Genomic DNA, 17221 nt, shown 5'->3' with positions numbered 1-17221 from the left:
AAATAAATAAATAAAATAAAATGCATAGATTTCATAGAGGGGCCTGGGTGGCTCAGTCAGTTAACCATCTGACTTTGGCTCAGTTCATGATTTCAGGGTTCATAAATTTGAGCCCCGTGTAGGGCTCTGTGCTGACAACTCAGAGCCTGGAGCCTGCTTCGGATTCTGTGTCTCCCTCTTTCTCTGCCCCTCCCCTGCTCACGTTCTGTCTCTTTCTCTCATTCAGAAATAGATAAACATTAAGAAAATAAAATAAAATAAAATGCAGTTTCATGGACTCCATCTCAAAACTAAATCAGAATTTCCTGGGGGTGGGGAATTCTGGGAGTCTGTATTTCAATCAGATCCCCAAGTTTGAGACCAGGATATAGGGAATATGGAATTTTGCTAACATCATCTATGTCTCCCAAATGTGCCTGGAGCTTTGGAGCCTCTTGTTAAGCACATTCCCAGGCACCTCCCTTGGACATACGGGTTCAATAGGTCTGAGGCGGTGTCCTGGGATCTGTATGTTTAACAAGCATCCCAAAAGATTGTTGTGATGGGGCAAGTTTGGGGAACTCTGAACGGAGATAATGGCTTAAAGCACATGTCATTTAGATTCTATAAAAACAGGGGCGCCTGGGTGGCTCAGTCGGTTGAGCTTCCGACTTCGGCTCAGGTCATGATCTCACGGTCTGTGAGTTCGAGCCCCGCGTCGGGCTCTGTGCTGACAGCTCAGAGCCTGGAGCCTGTTTCAGATTCTGTGTCTCCCTCTCTCTCTGACCCTCCCCCCTTCATTCTGTGTCTCTCTGTCTCAAAAATAAGTAAACATTAAACAACAACAACAACAACAAAAAACACAAAGGTGATACTTATTGAGTCCTTACTACTAAACACTGCTGAGTGTTTTCCTATGTTAACACACCTGAAAATAAATATTATGACCTGAAAATAAATCTTATGAGACAGGAGGTATTGTGATCCCTATTTTATGGAGGAAGAAAATGAGACTTAGCAAAAATAACTTGAGGTCACACAGCTAGTGAGCAGTGGAGACAGAATTCAAACTTAAGTTGCAGGAGTCAAAGATCCTTGCTCTTCCCTGTTAGACCAGCTTGTCTTTCTTTATGTACCAGACAACTTGCAGAATGGAGTTTTCTGCTGTATGACATCTGAGAGAATCTCCTTTATGAGGTTTTGCAGTTTTTTGAACCAGGACTTAATACTCAAGGGTATAAAACCTAGTCCGCTTTATTTTTTGAAGTGTTCTCTTTTTTAAATTTTTTAAATGTTTATTTCTTGAGAGAGAGAGAGAGAGAGAGAGGGAAAGAGAGAGAGAGAAAGAGAAAGAATGTGAGTGGGGGAGAGGCAGAGAGAGGGAGACACAGAATCCAAAGCAGGCTCCAGGCTCTGAGCTGTCAGCACTGAGCCCGACACGGGGCTCGAACCCGCAGACTATGAGATCATGACCTGAGCCAAAGTTGGGTGTTTAACCGACTGAGTCACCCAGGTGCCCCGAAGTGTTTTTCTAACCAAAGCCCTATTTTTAGAAATTATTTTTCTGATATTCACATTATATATTGTATTCATTTCTTTATTCACTTTCTACACTATTAGCTTCTCTTCTAGAAGAGTGACTTTGTCGACTTTGCCAGAACTCAGGATTATTACTGTCAAGAGTCTGGAATGGAGGTCACAAAATCTTCCTCTGAGCAGTTGTACCAAAGAAGCTTTGGTCTTAATTGTCCTTGATGTGTCTTATTAACTATGTCAAGTGTTCACACATAACTTCCGCATCAGGCTGATTTCTTGTGCTCATAAATTTACTGATTTTTAAATTTACCAAAGAAAGTTTGTAAATCTGATCTTCAGAAAACGACTTCCTGTGCACACACACTGCGGAGGACTGTGGCACATGAGGATTGGGACACTAGGATTGTGGCAGGGTTAGAGAAGGACACGGAAAGGTCTCTGGGGGGAGAGAGGGAGGTGATGAAGTTGGTTTTGTCTGAAGCTAATGGACACTGTGTGTCATTTTTTCCTCATTCAAATGCAAAGGTGAGAAGAGGAACTTGATGGTGGCTACAATGAATGGGTGCCCTGAGCCCGATTTGGAGTGTGGTCTCCTTCCCGCAGGGTTGGGTGGTGCTGGGCAATCTCAGAGCCACCGAGCAATGGATCAAGAGTAGTCCCGATGAATGGGAACAACAAATCAGGAATTGTTCTTAAAAAGTGATTGCATTTTTGTCACCAGATGACACAGTGGCCTGTTTAGTTATTGGAAATGCTTACGGCGCCACTCAGAACTGACTGCTTCAGAGTCTTCTTTTTGTCTCCACTTATTCCTTTAAATTTTTTTTTAACAGCTTTATTGTGGTATAATCGGCATAGAATACACTGCCCATATTTAAAGTGTAGAAAAGTTTTGGCGTATGCATATGCCTGTGAAACCATCACCACAATTAATAGAGTAAACTACATACCACCAGCAAAAGTTTCCTTGTGACCTTTCATAATCCTAGCCTGCCTTCTCTGGAGACCCCGTGGCAGCCACTGATCCATATGCTGTGTCACTATTGATTAGTTTGCATTTTCTAGCACCTTATGTAAATGGAAGCCTACAGTAGGTACTCTTTTGATCTGGCTTCTTTCATTCAACAAAATTATTTTGAGGTTTAATCCATGTTACCATGAGTATTAATAGTTAATTCCTCTTTAGAGCTAGTATTATTTATTTCACTGATAGGATTTCATTCTATGGATATACCAGCTTGTTTATTCATTCACCTGTTGATGGACATTTGTATTGTTTCCAGTTTGGAGACATTATGAATGAAGCTGCTACGAATAATTGTTTACAAATCTTCGTGTGAATATGCTTTCATTTCTCTTGAGTAAATATCAAGGAGAGGAATGATGAGGTCATACAGTAGAGACAGGCTTTTATTTTTAAGAAAATGACAAGTGGTTGTACCATTTACATTCTCACCACTAGGTGTGTGAGAGTTTTGTTTCCTCCACATCCTTACCAAACCCCGGGCTGGTCAGCCCTTTCAACTTTAGCCACTCAGAGTTGTGCAGTGGTATCATTATGATTTTAACTGCCTCCCCCTAATGACTTATGATGCTGAGCATGTTTTCATGTGCTTATTTGTAATCTATCTATCTTCTTTGGTGGTATGTTTGCTCAAATCATTTGTCTATTTTTTAAAATAGTGCGTTCTCTAATTTTTGAGTTTTGAAGAGTTCTATTTACACTCAGGGCACATTCTTCATCAATCATATGACTTGCAAATACTTTCCCCCAAATAGTTTTTTCTTTTTTTCTTTTTTTCATAGTCCTTAATGAGGTCTGTTAATTAGAGGGATCAAATCTGCCAGGAGCCTCGGTGTCAATTGCCCATTGCTGCAGATGCCCAGCCCCCTGTGAGAAGAGCCAGAGGAAGTCAGAGGATGTCCGTGCTGCTTGGAGTCAGTGCCTCCATGTTGCACTGGGTTCAAAGTGTGGAGATAGGAAGAGGATGCAGGCAGGGGAGCCAGGATATAGGCACTGGGCTAGAGGCTCTCTCATATTATCTTATTTCTTTGTCACACTCACTACTAAGAGCCATTGTTATTCTGATTCTACGGCAACTTGCCAAAGGTTACAGAGCCTGCAAGAAGCAAGGGTTGAAAGCAAACTATGTATGTCTGACTACAAAACCCACGTTTGTTTGCTTTTTCACAATCTCGCCCTGCCTCCACCACAGCCTTGCATGACCGCGGATGGGATGAGTGAATAAGAAAGCCAACTTTATCTAACCCAGTGCCAGGTCAACAAGTATTCATTGAGGCCCATCCATGTGCTTAGAACTAAGATATTCTGAACAACAAAAACAACATGTGTGAGCACAACCCCAAATGAATGAGCAGTGACTAGGGTTCATGGATGTAGCAAGACCAGAGCTGAGAGGAAATCTAGGTGAGGTTTTTCGACTACATGGACGTAGATGCAGTGCAAGTGTATTTGCTCACTGAGCTCGGGAATGCCCAAGTAGGGTAGGAAGGTGCCACGCCCCAAGTCTGCACACAGGAGTCACAGAACAAATGAAAGGAAACACAACTCTGTGCACGGGGCAGGAAATGTGCGGAAGACTGCAAGACTCCAGATAGATGTAGGTAACTTGACAGTGAGCCATAATGAGTGCATAGAGGGAAATGGGCGTATTGGAGAATGTCTCCGGCCTTCTGAGGAAACTGCAAAGAAAATGACCACCATGCTTTCCTCGCTCAACGTTAGGTCAAATGCCAGGCAAGAGAGCCTACCGATGAGATGACATTTGTAAATGTTGTTTATGCTCCTAAACTTGTGGTACCGAATGTAGAGGGGACCCTGATGTCCCCACAGGTGGGCACAGATCACACAGACTGCCAGCTTTCTCTCTGGTCACTGGAGTCAAGTAGGGAAGTCAAAGAAGGGCACTAACATGTGTTAAGCACCTGAACTACTAACTTGATGCTAAGTCACTCTTCACAGGCACCCTGGAGGCCATATTGTAGCTTCCTCCTTCTACCCCTGAGCCGATGGTGTCACTGTTGCTGCTACACACCAGGAAGTGAGCGATAGTCCTTTGTGCAGGCCGATGGACTAGCACTCATGTTATCTCTTGGCACATGCAGCAATTATAGCATCTTCTCAAACGTTTATTGAAGACCACTCATTCTTTAAAGGTGAATCTAGTTACTGGAATGTTCCTATATATAAAAAATATGGTGGATGCAGCATATGAAAGATATCTATTTCAATTAATTTTTTTTTAATCTTTATTTATTTTTGAGAGAGAGAGAGAGAGTGAGAGCAGGGGAGGAACAGAGAGAGAGGGAGACGCAGAATCCAAAGCAGGCTCTAGGCTCTGAGCTGTCAGCACAGAGCCCGACGTGGGGCTTGAACTCACAGACTGAGAGATCATGACCTGAGCCAAAGTCGGACACTTAACCCCGACTGAGGCACCCAGGTGCCCCAGAAAGATACCTATTTTAAAATATTTCTTCTTCTTCCAAAAATAAATAAATAAAATAAAATAAAATAAAATAAAATAAAATAAAATAAAATAATAAAATATTTCTTCTTCAGTGCCTGGTTCCTGTCTGTAGGGCCTAAAAGTTCCATGAGACTTCTTAGGCCTCAGGGGCTTATTTAAGAAATTTTTTCTTTTATTCCAACTCAGAAGAACATTATCCTCATTAGCAGCTCATAGGAAATTAAACATATGTAAACCCCAAATATTATGGTTTAAATAGGAAAGAGAAAGGTTTGCAACTGAAGTGATTTGAAGGCTCAGCCAACATGGTGTGACTGATTCAAGTGTATAATAATTACTCACTTCTATTGAACAAACTGCAGGCAAAGATTATATGCTTTTAGGAGACAAACTTTCTCAAGACGCCTTCACAGTGCCTGAAGAGAACACTAGACAAGAAAGAAGACTTGTTAATCCTTTTAAACAGGATTATTTGTCCCAACAACCAAATTTGTAACATAATCCAGAAATGTTTATTCCCAGTCTGAACTTAGTTTTCTTCCCTTATTTTGTTTCTCTGAGTAATTTCTGTTCTGAGAGAACAGAACAGAAATGTTTTGAGGCTCTTTTCAGTCTTCTTTTGATCTTCTTAATATTTATACACAGGTGGAAAGGTACCTTAGAAAATATGCCTGTTGTATTTGAAAGGCAATCATTCCACTTCCTGAATGTGGAAATTTTGCTTCCTAGGTAGGATGGTCGATCTCCAGATGTAGCCAGATGCAACCCAGTGTGGGAGGCTGAGGCTGTCTGTGGTGAGCCAGGACTCAGGTCCAGAGAGCAGCTCACTGGGGCAAGCAGGTGCTGGAGGGGAGAGACTCTGGTACCTGGGGATCCCCAATCCTGCCCCACTGTGAATCAGACAGGCCTCTAAAGGAAAAACAAGCCATACCGTATTTATTTTTAAATGTATTTAATAAGCATTTATAAAGAGCTTACTATGGCCAGGCACCATTTTCATCACTTTAAAAGTGATTAGATCGGGCGTCTGGGTGGCTCAGTTGGTTAAGCGTCTGACTTCGGATCAGGTCATGGTCTTGCGATTCATGATTTTGAACCCGGTGTCAGGTTCTGTGCTGACAGCTCAGAGTCTAGAGCCTGCCTTGGATTCCGTGCCTCCTTCTCTCTCTGCCCCTCCCCCACTTGCGCTCTGTCTCTTTCTCTCTCTGTCAAAAATGAATACACATTAAAACTAAATAAATAAATGAAGATCGAAAAAAATAGAGTGATTAATCAAGGGGCGCCTGGGTGGCTCAGTCGGTTAAGTGTCCAACTCTTGATTTTGGCTCAGGTCACGATCTCCAGGTTCATGAGCCCTGCATCAGTCTCTAGTCTGACAGTGTGGAGCCTGCTTTTGATTCTCTCTCCCCCTCCGTGTCTCCCCTCCCCTCTCTTTCTCTCTCTCCCTCTCTCTCTTATACACACGTGTACACACACACACACACACACACACACACACAATAAATACATGAACATTTTTAAAAAGTGATTAGATCTAAAACTCATTCATGAAATGCTCATAACCGCCCTGTGAAGGTCATACTGTGGTGTGGTTTCACATACCACTGCTTTTGTATCTTCAGTAAAATGTCACACGGTTGTCCCAAGGATAAACCATAAGATTCAAAAAGAGTTATTCAATACTTTGAACATTTCAGTGCTGCTGTGTCTTGTGGCCAAGCATTCACATAAAAGAAGTCTTCTTTGTGCCTAGTATTGGTAAGAAGACGCAAGCAGCAGGCGCCATTGTCTCCTATCTGCTAATTAAGCTGTTTGTTTGTAAGGCAAACGTGCAATTCTGCAGAGGAGATGTTAACTCAGTCTTTTTTTTTTTTAATTTTTTTTTAACGTTTATTTATTTTTGAGACAGAGAGAGACAGAGGATGAACGGGGGAGGGTCAGAGAAAGAGGGAGACACAGAATCCGAAACAGGCTCCAGGCTCTGAGCTGTCAGCACAGAGCCCGACAAGGGGCTCGAACTCACCGACCGCGAGATCATGACCTGAGCCGAAGTTGGCCGCCCACCCGACTGAGCCACCCCAGGCGCCCCTATTAACTCAGTCTTTATGTCTGTAGTAAAGTCTGCACGGAGTTGCCGTAATACTGGAAACTGGTACCTCTGCTGTTTCTTTGACTTACTCTTCACCCAATAGGCATTGAGCAATGTCTGATAGTAAAATTGTTAAAGGCTGTATCTCTGAATTATTCTTTGTACTCCTTTGGTCTCATAATATCCTAGAAGATGATCCATGGAGTTTTCATTTCTAGTTCAAAAAGTTGTAACAGATAAGTTTTGGCATTTAAGAGCTCATCAAGTCCACATTTAAGATATTCAATTATTTCTGCTTTAAACACTAGGTTTTTGGTGTGAAAACTGGCAATTCTAAATTGGCAATATAGAGGGACAATGTAGTTGATACTCTGTATTTTCTGAAATTTTTCTGTTGTGTAAGACCCAATGGGTAAATTATTAATGTCTATTAAGCAAGGCAAACAAAGGTTTTGTCATTGGTTTCGTTTACAGTTTTGCCCAGTCTCTTTGGAGAGTCAGAGAATTCTCCATTGTGTCAATTTTCACATTTTTCAGCATCTTTAGACATGGATGGTACAACTATGAGTTGAGAAAGCAAATGTGTTAATCTTCCCTTTTATGTCAATGTCCTTTAAATATTTTATAATTTTTTAAATTTTACAATAAAATTATTGAACTCTAAAATAGTTTTAAATAAAAAAATTTTTAAATTTTTTTAATGTTTTTATTTATTTTTGAGACAGAGACAGAGCATGAGCAGGGGAGGGGCAGAGAGAGAGGGAGACACAGAATCTGAAGCAGGCTCCAGGCTCTGAGCTGTCAGCACAGACCCCGATGCAGGGCTTGAACTCACAGACTGTGAGATAATGACCTGAGCTGAAGTGGGACACCCAACTGACTGAGCCACCCAGGTGCCCCTTAAATAAAAATTTTAATTATAGGTTTTCAAAAATTTTTTAAATACTGCAAAATTTTTAAAAATATTGCAAAATTACATATATATGATCTCATTTACATAAATTTATGTATGTGTGTACATCTAAACATAGAAAATACATGTTAGAATGATCACTGATGTGTGAAATTCTAGCCTTTTTTGCTTTTTTCCTTATATTTGGTATATTGCCTAATTTTTTTTTTTTTTACCATGCATCATTTATGACTTTTAAAAGCTATTTTCTTTGTTTGTTGAAGGGAGGGAACTCCATTCCCCTTAGTCACTGTGCAAACATCTTGGATGTTGTGTAAAGGGTGAATGGGACTAGTTAGATGATTTGGTAAGTCTGCCTGGACATAATTTGGAGGGAAAACATGTTCATGCTAATCAAAGCCCACAAAGGTGGATTTGAATACCAAAACATAAATATTTCAATTTCATTTACTAAGAGAACACAAAGTCCACTGAAATAACATCTCTTCCAAATCACATAGCTGACTTGGGAAAATAAGTTATAGAGTTGTAAAAAGCCAGAACTAGAAAGGAACTTCCAGATCATCTGGCCCAATGCTGTCATGTTACAGACAAGACAATGGGGCTCCAAGAGGAGGAAGTAGGTCTTCCATATCACAGAGAAATCTCAGAGTGTGCCTATGGAAAGGACCAGTGTCATCTGGGAGGCCTGAGACAGAGTCCTCATTACAGCCATAGTTTGTTAGCCCTGGAGAAATAGTGTCCCATCTCTTCCTCTCCATTTTTCCCTTATCAACATCACCACACTTTCTATAAGCTTCTTGTCACAGCTTCTAAGACCTCTGTATATCCTGTTTTACTCCACAAACTTCTGGTTTCCTTCAGAGATGCCACCTAATTGTCATAAACATATAATATCTAAATCTTAAGGCAGAATGGGCAGCAGTGTAGGCTATGTTAATACTTCTTAGTATCAATTGCAGACTAAATCTTATTTCCAGATTCCAGAGGTCAGTCTGCTGACCCATCATTTCTATTCTTTTAGTGAATTTGCTGTAGGATCATCAGATGGGGGGCAGTGACCTGGGGACAGTAAGCCATGAACTGGGAGGAAATAAAGGAGATACCCAAATCTACTGAAGGTTCATTGACTGCCGTAAAAAATGGTTTAAACCTACAAAATGTAAAGCCAGATTATACTAAAGGTGGTTGCTTAGCCATCTCAAAATACTTTGGGAAATAGTTGGAGCATGTATTAGGGTTTTCCAGAGAAATGGAACCAACAGGAGATATAGAAATAGATAGGTGAATGGATACGAAATTATATATATGTGTGTATGTGTGTGTGTGTATACACACACACACACACATACACACATACACACATATAAGAGAGAGAAGGGTTTAGTGTCAGAGTACCAAGGAAGAAAATACAACACAGTCAAGCACTGGGATGGAACAAGTCTTCACTCACATAGAGAAGAGACAGAGCAAGATTAGCTCCAATAGTGCACATTGGTTCTTCGTGGCAAGTGGGTCAGCCTCCAGCACAGCCGACACAGGGCAATTGCCCTAAGAGCCTCTCTTTCCTAACGCAATAGAAGGACACTGTCCCATCCCCTGTGGAGTCTGAAATACTGGAAGCTGGGGGTTGTGCTTGAGGGCCACTTACAACACACTTAAGCAGAACAAAGGAGCAGTCAACAGAGCGGGAAGCAGAAACGTGCTTCCACACAAGGTGATGAGCTTCATCTCAAAGGCAAAGCAAGGTCCATTCTTGGCCAAATTGGAACTAGAAAACTGTGCACACGAGACTATCTCTGCCAGCATGTATTTTAAGGAACTGGCTTGGGGCTGGTGAGTCTAAAATCTGTGGGCCCGGCTAGCAGGCTAGAAATGCAGGTAAGAGTTGATGGCGCAGTCTTAAGTCCAAAACTTTCAGGGCATGCCAGCAGGCTTGAAACTCAGGCAGGGTTTCTATGTTGTAACCTTGAGCAGAACTCCTTCTTCAGGAAACCTCAGTGTTAACACTTAAGGCCTGCAGCTTATTTATTGGATGAGGTTTACCTACATTATGGAGGGTAATCAATATTATTTAAAGTCTACTGACTAAGCACATCTGAAAAATAGCCTCATAGCAACAACTAAACTAAATGTTTGAGCAAACTGGGCACCAGGGCCTAGCAAACTCGATTTTCAAAAAATGCATCGAGGGGCACCCTGGGTGGCTCAGTTGGTTAAGTATTCAACTTCAGCTCAGGTCATGATCTCACGGTTTGTGAGTTCAAGCCCCAGGTCAGGCTCCGTGCTGATCGCCCAGAGCCTGAAGCCTGCTTCGGATTCCGTGTCTCTCTCTCTCTCTGCCCCTCCCCTGCTTGCATTCTGTCTCTCAAAAATAATAAAAAATAAATGTTAAAAAGTTTAAAAAATGTATTGATTCCCTGCCATTATGTCCTAAATCACTGGCTTTTCTCTGGGAGAGTATCACTGATCACTACTTATCTTCTCATGATGCCATTTTCCTGCTGGAAATCATTCAAGGGTCTCCACTGCCCTTAGTGTTATATACAAACCCCTTATCTTGACACATAAGACCCTCCGTGATTGGCCACAGACTTCACCTGCCATTAAGCATCCTCACACAGACAACCAAACTGTACCCCTGGCCCTTCCAGGCTACTGTGTTGGCTTCCCAGTTCTGTTCATCAAAACCCACTGCCTGACAAAGGCCAGCCAACTCAAATACCAAACCCATTCAAAATCTTTGTTGGTGTTCATAATCTAAAATAGCTCCCTCCCCTCTATGTTTTAAAGAAATAGAAATTTTTCTTTTAATACTTGCCTTATATGGGAATCTTTTAAATGCATTATCTTCCTTCTAGATGTAAATACCTTGAGGACTAGAATCATCTCTACATCCTGACAGAACAGGCACTTATATACTCAATTTCAGAGCTAGGGGAATAGGGAAATGGAATAATTTTTTCCTGGTTATCGAGCAGCATGCAAATAAACTTTGAGGTGAAAACAGCAGAGTCCTGCCCCCTCCCTGCCCCCGCACTCTACCATATGGCCACTTCATTCCTACCTGAACATTCCCGCTGCCCTGACTCTGGTCTTGGCTGAAGATCAATTTATTGGCTTGGCCTGAGCTCCTCTGACCTCTGACTCTACTCTTGCTTTGGACTTGCATTGTGCTTCCCTTTGCCTGAGGCTCTACTTGGTATGTCAGACCTTAAAGGACAAGGCTTCCTGCCTCACCTCCATCCTCTCAGAGCTGAGGTGAAGAGAGGTTTATAAGAGTTACCCGAGGCCATGGTTTGGGGGAGGGAAAGGAACATTGACTCAGGAGAGACCTGGGTTTGAGTTCTGAATGTTACGCTTGCCAGCTGAGGAACTGGGATAGTTATGTAATGTCCCCTAGCATCGATTTCCCATCCACAAAGTAAGAATTATTAATACAATGCAGTTCATAGGGTTTAGTGAGGAATAAAGGAGATGTGGCTTACAAAATTGTTTTGCACCATTTGCTACAGACCTCAGTTATTCGTGTGACTGGGTCGGCCAGGGACTGCTCATCACAGCTTCTCTGCCCAAGAAACCCTTTGGATTAGAGACTTAGTCCCAATTTACCACACTTTCATAGAGGGCCAGATTAAGATCTTTATATAAACTGATGTGAGTGTAAGAAATTCTAATACAAGAGCTCCTGGGCGGCTCAGTCGGTTAAGTGTCTGACTTCAGTTCAGGTCATGATCTCACAGTCCATGAGTTTGAGCCCCATGTCGGGCTCTGTGCTGACAGCTCAGAGCCTGGAGTCTGTTTTGGATTCTGTGTCTCTCCCTCTCTCTTCCCCTCCCTGCTCATGCTCTGTCTGAGGCTCGTCTCTCTTTCTCTCTCTCTCTCTCTCTCTCTCTCTCTCTCTCTCAAAAAAAGAAATAAACATTAAAAAAAATTAGAAATTCTAACACTATGTTCTTATATTTCTTATGGCAATAGCTTTGAAGTTATTTTGAAATAGAACATTCTCTGAGAATGTCAGGTCCTCTATTTGCTGCCCCTAAGCACATGGTGTGGTCAGCCTGCTGGTGTGCCAACACAGCCCTCATCTGTGTTCATGTCCTAATGTCTGGCTTTTTCCTGATTGGGTCAGTCTGGGCCCCAATCTCCTACCACCCTGGTCTGGCTCAGCTGATACTCCCCCTTCTAGTAATGACAAGGTAGGAGAAAAAGGCAACAAATGGCAAGGGATAGGTAGGGAGAGAGATCTTATCTCCAAATTAGTTATCTGAGAGCACACGAAGATGGCAAGCCAGGCAGGTAAGATGGGAACAGATGGCTAATTCTTAGGGTGTCTCTGCTCTAGAGAGGTGGCACTGCTCTCCCTTTGTGTGAGACCCGAGAGTTGGTGTGCATCTTCTGTGCTGGAAGGTACCACCAGCCATTCCAATTAAGAAAGGAATGCTTCACCACTCACCCCTTCCCTCCCTTCACTCTTTCCTCTCCTCTCCTCCCCTCTCCCCTCTTCTCCTCTCTCCTTCCTTCCCTTCCCCTCCCCTTCTCTCTCCTCTCCCCTCCCCTCCTGTCCCGTCCCCCTTCGCCTCTCCTCTCATGTCTCCTTCCTCATTCCTAGACTTGTTTAGCAGATGGGAACACTGGCTCCTTGATAGGTCTGGCCTCACTGCCATTATACAGCCCTACCAAACCCTGTTCTCCTCCTCCTGTAACTCCTCTTACCCATCCATCCCCACTCTGAAAGAGATTCTATCTGCTTGATAACCTAAGCTGCTGTTCTTCCTCCAGGAATTCTGTTATGACTCCTTAAGGCTGAGTGAGGGATTGTGTTTCTATCTCTCATTGCATCCTTTGCATATTTCTGATATAGCATTTATTGTAACCCACCTTGATTGTTGGTCTACTGATTTTGTATGTTAAACTAGGATATCCTCAACTAAAAAAAAAAACAATCCATTATTGAGCACCTGGGGTGGCTCAGTCAGTTAAGCATCTGACTTCAGCTCAGGTCATGATCTCACTGTTTGTGAGTACAAGCCCTGCATTGGGCTCTGTGCTGACAGCTTAGAGCCTGAAGCCTGCTTCAGATTTGGTGTCTCCCTCTCTCTCTCTGCTCCTCCCCCACTCGTGCTCTGTCTCTCTTGGTATCTCAAAAATAAATAAACATTAACAAAATCCATTATATTGAGAGATAGAAGTATCAGCCCAACGTGGGCTCAAACAACATCAAATTCTGAGTTACAAAAGGGACCAAATTGGTAGGTGACAATAAAGACTGCATAAACAAACTCTTCCTCATACTTCCATAGCATTTGCGTGCTTGCAGATGGTGGAGGTAGGGAAACCCATTTGTATGGGTCTTGGCTGCATATGCCAAGGGGCTCCTCAGGTAGGCAAAATACCAGATACTAAAAGAGCTCAGCTCACAGACTGTGACTTACAAATAAATTATATAGATAGTCATTGCTCTCTTGCTTTCTTCTCCCTTGCCTGCCATGCTGTAATGCATTGTTTACAAGCTCTGCAATGAGTCATAGCATGTAAATAAAATAGAATATCCTTTTTCTTTTGTCTCTAAGATTGCATAGAAATTTGTTATACAATAAAAACAACATTAGCATTCTGTGACTACATTCCCCTAGAAAATACCTTCTAGGGCTTTCCAAATAGCTTAGAAGAAGGGTTTCAAACTTTCCCTTTAAAAAACGACTTGAGTCTAGTACTTCTCAGAGGAAATGCCAGCCTCAATTTTTCTTGGCTTAATTTCACTTCAAGAATAGTACATTTTCTTCTTCTTCCTCTCAAGCTCTGCTCTCTAGTCCCAAGAAGAAAAAGAGTAATGGTGAAGCAGCCACAGTTAGTAGATAACAAAGCTGAAGAGCAAAATAATGACAAAATGGCATTAACTACAGATATATCAAAAATGAGAAAAATACTTGGAACATTTTTTCCCAGTGAATTACAAAAGTTAGATGAAACAAACCACTTTGTAGATAAATACGTCAGCAAAAGTGACTCAAAGGAAAAAAAAGAAACCCACAGAATCCCTGCTGTAGTCTGAATGTTTGTGTTTCCTCCCAAACTCATATATTTAAATCCTACTCCCCAAAAAGTGATAGTATTAGCAGACGGGGCCTTTAGGAGATGGTTTAGCCCTGAGGGTAGAGCCCTCATGAATGAGATTAATACTTTGTGAAAAAAAAAGGCTCCAGAGAGATCTCTATCCCCTCCTACCTTGTGAGAACCCAGTGAGAGGGTGCTGGCTGTGAAACAGAAGAGGGCCTCCCCCAGAGTGCTACCATGCTCATGCTTTGACCTTGGACTTCCAGCCTCCAGAACTGTGAGCAATACATTTCTGTTGTTTATAAGTGTCCTAGTCTGTGGTATTTGTTATAGCAACCCAGTGGACTAAGACAGCCCCAAAGAAACTTAAAAATATTAAAGACAACCAAGCAGGAATATAAAAATCTGCTGATGAAAGATGGTGAAACAGTTTGACAAATGAGATCTACCAACAGTTGAAAAAACAGATTCCTGCCATATAAGGATTTTACCTTAAAGTCAAAAAAGATGAAACATTGTCTACTTCAAAGCACTTGTTATTTGACCAGTACGACTTTGATATTAAAACCAAGTTAGGATGATAAAAAAAATAATAAAAATAACATGCTAATCTCACTTATGAACATTGACCAATAAAGTTCCTAAATAAAACATTAGCAAAGCAAACTCAATGTTAAAAAAAACAAAACAAACAATAATTATGACCCAACTGGTCCCAAGAACATAGGTATGAGTTAAGTTCAGAAAAATCTCTTTTTAATATATGTCTGTATTTTATTTTATCAATGATTACATTAGCAGATTTAAAATGAAAAACAAGAGTGCCTGGGTGGCTCAGTCAGTTAAATGTCTGACTCTTGATTCGGGCTTAGGTTCTGATCTTGTGGTCATGAGATCGAGTCCGATGTCTGGCTCCATGCTCAGATTGGGCTTATTTCTCTCCCTCTCTCTACCCTTCCCCCACTTGGGTGCTCTCTCTCTCTGTCTCTCTCTCTGTCTTACACACACATACACATACACACACACATACATACACACACAAAATAAATAAATAAACTTAAAATAAATAAAATAAAAAATGGAAAACAATCAGATTGCCTTAGTAGATGGAAGAAAATGTTTTAAAAATACTATGATTTCACCCAAAAAACAAATAATCCAGTTAAGAAATGGACAAAAGACATGAGTAGACATTTTTCCAAAGAAGACATCCAGATGGCCAAAAGACACATGAAAAGATCCTCAATATCACTCATCATCAAGGAAATATGAATCAAAACCACAATAAGCTACCACCTCACACCTGTCAGAATGGCTGAAATTAACAATAGATTAAACGGCTAAAACTAACAATAGGAAACAATAGATGTTGGCAGGGATGTGGAGAAAGGGGAACATTCACACTGTTGGTGGGAATGAAAACTGGAGCACCCACTCTGGAAAATAGTATGAAGTATCTTCTGAAAGTTAAAAATAGAACTACCCTAGAACCCAGCAATTGTCCTACTAGGTATTTACCCAAAGGATACAAAAATACTGATTTGAAGGGACGATATTTATAGCAGCATTATCAACAATAGCCAAATTATGGAAAGAGCCCAAATATCCATTGATGAACTGATAAAGAAGATGTGGTGTGTGTGTGTGTGTGTGTATGTGTGTGTATACATATATATTATATGTATATGTATAGGAATATGAATATTCATATATATATATATATGAATATAGGAATATTACACAGCCATCAAAAAGAATAAAATCTTGCCATTTGCAATGACATGGATGGAGCTGGAGGATATTATGCTCAGCAAAATAAGTCAGTCACATGTGGAATTTGTAAGTCATACATGATTTCACTCATATGTGGAATTTAAGAAACAAAACAGATGAACACAGGGGAGGGGAAAAAAGAGAGTGAGGCAAACCAGAAAAGACTCTAAACTACAGAGAACAAACTGAGAGTTTCTGGAGGGGAGATGGGCAGGGGATGGGCTAAATGGGTGATGGGTATTAAGGAGATGACTTGTGATGAGCACTGGGTGTTGTAAGTTGGAAGTGATGAATCACTAAATTCTACTGAAACCAAAATTATACTATATGTTAACTAACTAGAATTTAAATAAAAACATTTTTAAAAAGCACATTTCTTTACAAACTTAGAAGGAAAGTTCCTTAACCTAATAAAACTTTTAACATAATAGTAAAATCATACTTAAAAAGAAGAATTTAAAAATCATTTGGTAAAATCAACATCATTAAACATTAAAAACAAAACTATGTGTATACACTGAAAACTACCGAAAGCTAATGAAAGAAATTGAAGAAGACACAAAAAAAATGGAAAAAGATTCCATGCTCCTGGATAGGAAGAACAAATATTGTTAAAATGTCAATAGTACCGAAAGTAATCTACATATTCAATGCAATCCCTATCAAAGTAACACCAGCATTCTTCACAGACTAGAACAAACAATCCTAAAATTTGTATGGAAATAGAAAAGACCCCGAATAGCCAAAGCAATCTTGAAAAAGAAAACCAAAGCAGGAGGCATCACAATCCTGGACTTCAAGCTATACTACAAAGCTATAATCATCAAGACAGTATGGTACTGGCACAAGAACAGACACTCAGATCAATGGAACAGAATAGAGAACCCAGAAATAGACCCACAAACGTATGGCCAACTAATCTTTGACAAAGCAGGAAAGAATATCCAATGGAATAGAGACAGTCTCTTCAGCAAGTAGTGCTGGGAAAACTGGACAGCAACATGCAGAAGAATGAACCTGGACCACTTTCTTACACCATGCACAAAAATAAACTCAAAATGGATGAAAGACCTCAATGTAAGACAGGAAGCCATCAAAATCCTCAAGGAGAAAGCAGACAAAAACCTCTTTGATCTTGGCCACAGCAACTCCTTACTCAACATATCTCCAGAGGCAAGGAAAACAAAAGCAAAAATGAACTACTGGGACCTCATCAAAATAAAAAGCTTCTGCACAGTGAAGGAAACAATCAGCAAAACTAAAAGGCAACCGACAGAATGGGAGAAGATATTTGCAAGCGACATATCAGATAAAGGTGTAGTATCCAAAATCTATAAAGAACTTATCAAACTCAACACCCAAAAAACAAATAATCCAGTGAAGAAA

The 17221-nt window shown here is 40.9% G+C and overlaps 1 pseudogene; it reads right to left on the bottom strand.

Moving 5' to 3' along the window:
- LOC121030059 (tigger transposable element-derived protein 1-like) overlaps positions 1-17221 on the bottom strand; it is a 70974-nt pseudogene that overhangs the window by 41417 nt on the left and 12336 nt on the right.

Source organism: Herpailurus yagouaroundi, unplaced genomic scaffold (assembly GCF_014898765.1).
Source record: "Herpailurus yagouaroundi ecotype Mexico unplaced genomic scaffold, PumYag 139, whole genome shotgun sequence".
Classification (NCBI taxonomy): domain Eukaryota; kingdom Metazoa; phylum Chordata; class Mammalia; order Carnivora; family Felidae; genus Herpailurus; species Herpailurus yagouaroundi.
Note: the sequence above shows the minus strand (reverse complement) of the source record. Positions and strands in the feature narration are given on the sequence as shown.